The sequence below is a fragment of the Calypte anna genome, chromosome W (assembly GCF_003957555.1).
Source record: "Calypte anna isolate BGI_N300 chromosome W, bCalAnn1_v1.p, whole genome shotgun sequence".
In the NCBI taxonomy this organism is placed as follows: domain Eukaryota; kingdom Metazoa; phylum Chordata; class Aves; order Apodiformes; family Trochilidae; genus Calypte; species Calypte anna.
This window is the reverse complement of record NC_044276.1, coordinates 970561-977536: the sequence shown is the minus strand read 5'-3', so window position 1 is coordinate 977536 and position 6976 is coordinate 970561.

The window sequence follows — 6976 nt, the reverse complement described above, 5'->3', positions numbered from 1 at the left end:
GACTAAAAATATTAAAAGTATAAGGCACACCTGGTTATAAGGCACATCTAAAGGTCCATGCAACTAAATTAGTAAAGGATTGTATAAAAGGCTTGTATAAAACATAAGGCACACCAAACAAAAGTGTTAGTAGAGGGTAACCGTTAATCATGGGGTACACTTATCTATAAGGGAGGTAAGTAACGATTGGATTATGTAACTAAAACCGTTTTCTTAAACCAGCTGTCTACATTTCACTAACATTATATTATCTTTCTCTAAGCGGTCTTTAACAAACAACACAAGCTTATTTAATATACAGGGTCTGAAGAGCAGTGCTACGATGAGCAGTATAAACGGTCCCATTAGTGTGGAAATGAGGGTGGTTAGCCATGGTGTGTGGTTAAACCATGACTCAAACCATTCTTGCTGGACTTCACTGTCTCTTTCTTTTTTCCAAACCTTCTCTGAGTTTGGCCATGGTATCACGGACAACGTCGGTGTTGTCTGCATATACACAACACTCTTCTCCTAGCGCAGTGCAATGTCCTCTTTGTTGTAAAAACAAGAGATCTAGTGCCCTACGATTTTGGAGGACCACTTTGGACAATGAAGTCAGGGATTGTTCTAAGGCACTGATTGATTTCTCAATTCGAGCTAGATCCTCATCCACTGTTATTTTAAGGGAATGAAACTTTTGATTTTGCTCAACTGTTGGGGCTATTTTGGTACCGGTGGGGGTCACGTGTCTGGCAGTAGTTGTGGTGCTGGTGGGAATTATAGTACAAGCTTTGATCTCGTATAGTAAAGACTCAGCTGTCGGTGGGTTAAGGGGTGAGTTGGATTCGACAGCTTTGGGTGCTTGTGGTATGGACTTAATAATTTGCATTGGCGCCCCTCTATCTTTGTAATTTCCCTGAAGGAATGGGTACCACATCTTACCTTTGAGCCATCCTGCATCACCTGGGTTTAAAATTTCCAGGACCAAATAGGAATGATTTGGTCCCCAACTTACTTGTAGGAATTCATCCTCTATCTCTGGTATCCAGCTCTTGCCTGTCACAATGGTCTCACAATCCATATATCCACAAACTAATGGATGGTTACAATAATCTTTACTTGGGTGTGAGCTGGGGCACCAATATAGTTCCCTATATGAATGACCGAGTGCCAGAATGCTCGGTTCTATCTCCTCAGGCTGTGGTACTCCGGGCAATAGAACATCAAATGTAATCTTAAAAGTTGGGGCTCCTGCCGTTATGCATTCTTTTATCACTATGCCACGTTTTGGGTTCCACAGCATCCACCTGAATAATTGGTGTTGATTGCAATTTGCCTCTCCTGCACTTACAAACCCTAAAACCAGGATCACAGAAAGATATAGTAGATTTTTTTTGCACGGGTTGTTCTGCCGGTATCTGGGTGCTGTTGATGCGGGATTCTCTGGTTCTGTCAGGACGTTCGTTGTTCCGTCGTCCTTGCTGCCCACCGGGCCATGTAGGTTAGAAGGGTGCCCGACAAGTTGGTCCTGTGAACAGAAACTTAGAGTTTTTGTTAGTTTAACTCCACTACTATTATTGTTATTATTATTACTGTTGCTATCATCAGTAATCTGGAGGTCTGGTTTAATGGACTTAAGTGGACACCACTTGACTATACCATCTTTTTTGATAGCTGCATAACCTCGCCCTGTGAGAACTAGTCTCCATCCCTGTTCCCATTCACCCAACTCATTCCTAACTCTGACTAATGGGCCTTCCTCCATAGATCTAGTGGCCCAATGTTTTTGGGCCGGGCTGTTTGCCTCTTCTCCTCTGGGGTACTGATTCAGGGCTAATAGAGCGGTAGCTAGAAGGCGTGCTTGGTCTCTTGAGGGAATGGCGTTGTCGAAGCCTTCTGCTTTCGCTAATACCTCTAATTTAGATTTCAGAGTCTGGTTCGCTCGTTCGACTATGGCCTGGCCTGTGCTATTATATGGGATACCATGTAGTAGAGTGATGCCCCACTTCTGGACGAAAGCTTGTACAGATTTGGACACGAAGTTTGGGCCATTGTCCGTTTTGATCTGATTAGGAATGCCGAGCCATGCCATAGCTGTCAGCCAATGCTGGATAGTCGCTTTGGAGTCAGTCTTAAGGTGCTGAGTGGCTACAATCATTCCACTATATGTGTCTACGGTTACCGCTAGCCATGCTCTAGGTTTCAGCAACTGGCAGAGTGTAAAATCTGTTTGCCACACTTCGGAGGCTTTGAGACCTCTGGGGTTTACTCCGCTGGACCATAGTGGTGCTTTCTGACAGTAGGGACATGTAGCTACAATGTGTTTCGCATCAGTGACTGGAATCCTGCATTTCTTCGCCAACGCTTTAGCTCCAATGTGGAGAGACTCGTGTAGCTGACGGGCGTCTCTCAATGTCCACAGTCCTTTTGCAGCAGCGTCTGCTTTGTCATTGCCGATCTGGAAGAATCCTTTAATTGGGCTGTGGCTGTTGACGTGAATGACCGCTATAGTGCCTTCTCGGGAAAGAAGCGCTTCTTCTAGCATTAGAGCTACTGTAGATGTTGACACGCCTGGCCTAGACATGGCCAGGCAAAGTTTGGCCACAAACATCGAGTCAGTTACTATATTGAGATGTTCTGTTGGGAACAGTCCGCACGCTAGTGCTACGGCCGACGCTTCTAGCTGTTGGACTGAGAGAGCAGGATCGGTCATTTTAACGCAGTGCCATTCTCCTCCCGATTGCCATACTGCAGCCGCGGTTGAGGTCATTGAGGACGCTTCTGTGAAGACCGTTGGTCCCGGTTGAGGCCAGTCTATGATCTTCAGCGGGAGGTCCACGTCGACAATTGCTAGCATTTGGGTCCAAGGGGGCTTTGATGCATATCGAACTTCTCCTCCAAATCCAAGGAGGGCTGTGGCTAGATGCTCTGACATCTCCACTGATTGTGCTGGCAGCTGTTTGCGGAAGGGTAGGTATATCCTGGCAGGTTCAATGCCTAGGTGTCTTAGGGCGAATTTCCTGCCTTTCATGATGAGGCTACCAAGGCATTCAAGTCCTGGAGAAAACGCCTGGTTTTCCTAGGACTATCCATTGTACTGGTTTGGCTGTTTCGGGAGAGCCCTGGGCCAGGGCTCCTACTCCCCCTCCTTTTGTGAAATGCACATACAGATCGAGTGATATGTTTGGGTTCCACCTGGCGAGCATGCTTGAGGACATCTGTTGCTCTACGAAACTGAGAGAGCTCATTGCTTCTGGTGTTAAAGTTTTTTGCTCCCACGGGTTTTTCCCTGTTATAAGATCGTACAGAGGGGCCATGATTTCAGGAGGGATCAGGACTACGTTACTGAGTCATTGCAGGGAACCCACTAATTGCTGCATATCGTGGAGCGTCTTGACATTGCGACGGATCTTCATCTGCGGGGGGGTAACGTAGGTGTTTGTGATTTCCACTCCCAAGAAGCTTACACACGGTCCTCTTTTAATTTTTGCGCTCGCGATCTCGAATCCATGTGTTTTCAAAGTGTTTGAAATTGTGGACACCAGCTGGTCTACTTGGCTTCCTGATGGTGCAGCAATCAAGATGTCATCCATGTATTGGATGATAGTCGCAGACGGGTCAGTTAGTCGGATAGGCGCTAATGCTCGATCCACTGTGATCTGGCAGATGGTGGGCGAGTTGATCATTCCTTGGGGCAGCACTTTCCACTGGAAGCTTAGGTTGGGGCATTGACTATTTGGAAATACGACGGAAAAGGCAAACCGCTCTTTGTCCTCCTCATGCAGGGGTATTGAAAAGAAACAGTCTTTGATATCAAGGACAGCACAAGGTTGTCCTTCTGGTATCATAGAGTTCATAGGTAGCAGCGTTTGGACGGGACCCATTGGTTGGATTATTTTGTTTACTTCACGCAGGTCATGAAGGAGGCGAAATCCCTCACCAGTTCGTTTGGGTATTACAAAAACTGGGGTGTTCCATGGACTAGTGGAAGGCTCTATGTGACCTTGCTGTAGTTCGCGGTCAACTAGCTCAAGAAGAGCATCCATTCGAGGCTTTGATAGGGGCCACTGCTCGACCCACACTGGGTTGGACGATTTCCATGTCAGTTTGATTGATAGGAGCGGGTGTGTGGCAGTGGCCCTTAGGGTAAATTTTTCACCCTAGCATTTAATAGGGCTAGGGCATCCCTTCCCAGCAAGGGTGGAACTCCTGACATGACATAGGGGAAGAGGGTGATGGTTTTCTCTGGTCCCTTTTCAGTGTGAAGCGTGATCGCTACCAATTGAGCACTCTTCCGAGCTTGGGTTACTCCCCCAACTCCACCCACCATAGGTGCGTCTTCCAGTTTCCAGTATGGGGGCCAAATTGTCTCAGGAATAATTGTAACATCTGCTCCTGTGTCAATTAAAAAGGGGACGCTAATGGTGGCGCTAATTGAGGTATTATAGAGGGAGAAGGTCCCGTACACCACTGGTGGGTTATCGCACCTTACTGCCAGGGCCACCCTGGTGTTTTGTCCCCAAGGGGTGGCTCTGGCTGTCCCTGAGGCATAGGCAGGTTTGGTTGGACCGCTGGTTGGGCCATATAGTTGGTTGTTGCTCAGGGGGGCGGCAGGTTCGAGAGTGCCTTGTCCCATCCAGGGTTGACGTAGTTGGGCCGCGTCATATCCCAAGTGGGAGAGGGCTGTGTGCGGCCCGGGCGCCCCCTCCCCATCCCGTTTCCCTGCTTTTTGGATTTGCAGTCCTTAGCGAAATGCCCTTTCTTTCCACAGACCCAGCACGGTCCCCTGCATTGCTTCTGTTGCGGATTAGATGTTGGTGGCTGGTTCACTAGTTGGGGACAGTTTGCCACCACATGGCCCGCTTGGCCACACTTATAACATGCCATCACATCAGCTATTGCAGTGCGGACAGCTACCTGAATCGGGGCTAGATGCTCTTCATTCATGACACGTTTAATCATGTCACCGATACTTGCCCCTGCTGGCAGTGATCGAAGGATTTCTTTGGTTTTTGAATTACACTGCTGAAGTATGCAGTCTATAAGTACTGGGTTTTTTACATCCGCAGGCAGGGACGAAGAGTCCATGGCCGCCTGCAGACGGTCCACAAACTGTGTAAAACTCTCACTTTCATTCTGTTTTATTGTGGTCCATGGTGATGACTTGTCTACAATCCTACTGGTAGTACAAATGGCCTCTCTAGCTGCACGGGTGGTTGTCATAATTTCATGGGGTCGCATACCTTGGGCTTGTGCTTGGGGGGTAATAATTGATGGGTCTCTGCCCATCAGTCGCTGCAGGTTGGAGCCATGCAGTGGGTGATATGCCCCGACTGCTCGGGCTAGTTGCTTTGCACAGTTATCTTCCCATTCTTCTTTGAAAACAAACATGCCTGCCCCATCAAAAATTGGTCTGCTAGCTTGTTTTATATCAAATGGGATCATATCGTCTCCCCCAAAAAGCCCATCTATAAGGGTGTTAACCATGGCAGAATTAAGTCCCTTTTCCGCAATTGCTTTAACAATTGCCTGTACATCCTTATAATTTACAGGGGTGTACATTGTTCGTGTCTCATCACCTTCTCTTGTTACCCTGACCGGGAATGCTAATGCTGCCGAAGGGGCCCAATCTGCGCACGCGTTGTTTATTTTCCTCCAGTCTGTAACGGGAATATCCTCCTGCGATCCCCCTTTGCTACATCCGCGGGTGTGTCGGGTTCTGATCCCTACCTTACTATCATTTGAGTCTGAGTCTGCCCGGGGCCACTCGTCCTCGGAACTGTCCGACTCGGAATTGGAACTCGACTGACTGGCTACTTTCGGGTTCCGATGTTTTTTCTTCCGGCTCCGGTCCCGCCCACTTTCCTTTTTGGGGCTCCGACCCCTCCCACCTCCTTTGTGGGCGGGCAGTTCCCTCCCCTTCGGCTCGCCCCAAGGCCTGCCTGGGGAGGAGTTTGCCCTGCAGTGACAGATCTGTGGGCGGACCCAACCGCCCTTTTCCTCCTTACTCTCCTTATAAGGGCATAGAACCGGATAGATGCTCTGATTGGTTCCTGCTGCCCGGTTTGCGTTTCCCGCTGCCTGGCTCGCGGTTCCACCCCCTTCTTGATTACCCGCACCACCCCCCTTCTCCTTTTCGCTCGGCGCGCTCGGCGCGGCGCAGGGAGCGGAGCAGAACGGGCTGAGGCTGAGCGGGTCCGGGCCACCTCCCGCCTCCTTTTCGCTCTCCCCGCCTTCCCGTCCGCACACGCCCATCAGTCCTGGTGCTCCCCCCTCGTTTCCGGCAGGGGCGTTTTCGCCCCGCCCTCCCTCTGTTGGATCGGCGCCATCTTGAGCAGCATAGGGAGGCGGTCTCGACCAAACGTCATCGGGTTTTGATTTTTCCGCGGCAGCCCTGGCTTCCTCAGCTAGCTCACCCCAGATGGTTTCTGTTTGTTTTTGCTCTTCCGCGAGCGGAATAGGGCTTGGGGGCTGGAGGGGGGTGTCCCCCTCGTGCCGGTCCGCCTGGGGACCGTCATCGGTTGGGGGTGCGGTCTGCGTGGCTGCACCGACCCCGATTTTCAGGACGATTAGTAAACAGTCCCTTGCCTTTCTCCATGTCTCCTGCTCCTCTAGGGCTTTTTTCAAGGCGCCCCTGACCTTCCCCCATGCCTTGAGGGATTTTCCCGTGCCTGAGGATATGGTCTCCTCGGCTAATGCATTAGTGCATTTATTCCACACCTCTGGGTGGAGGATATCCACCGCCTGGTCAATGACCCCAGTCTCTAACAGCCTCGAAACTGCGAGGGTAAAATCTTTGGGCCTACACTCAATTCCCCACTGTCTATGCACCTCAGATACGACCTTTACAAGGGCTTCCATCCTCCTTGTCGGTCCGGGAGCGTCCTCCCCGCCGGGCTGGATCCTGCCGCTCCGGCCGCCGTTCACCCAAATCCAGGCGAATTCCCCGAACCCGAATCCGATTCCGACCTCGATTTTCTCTGATTCCCGGGTTTCG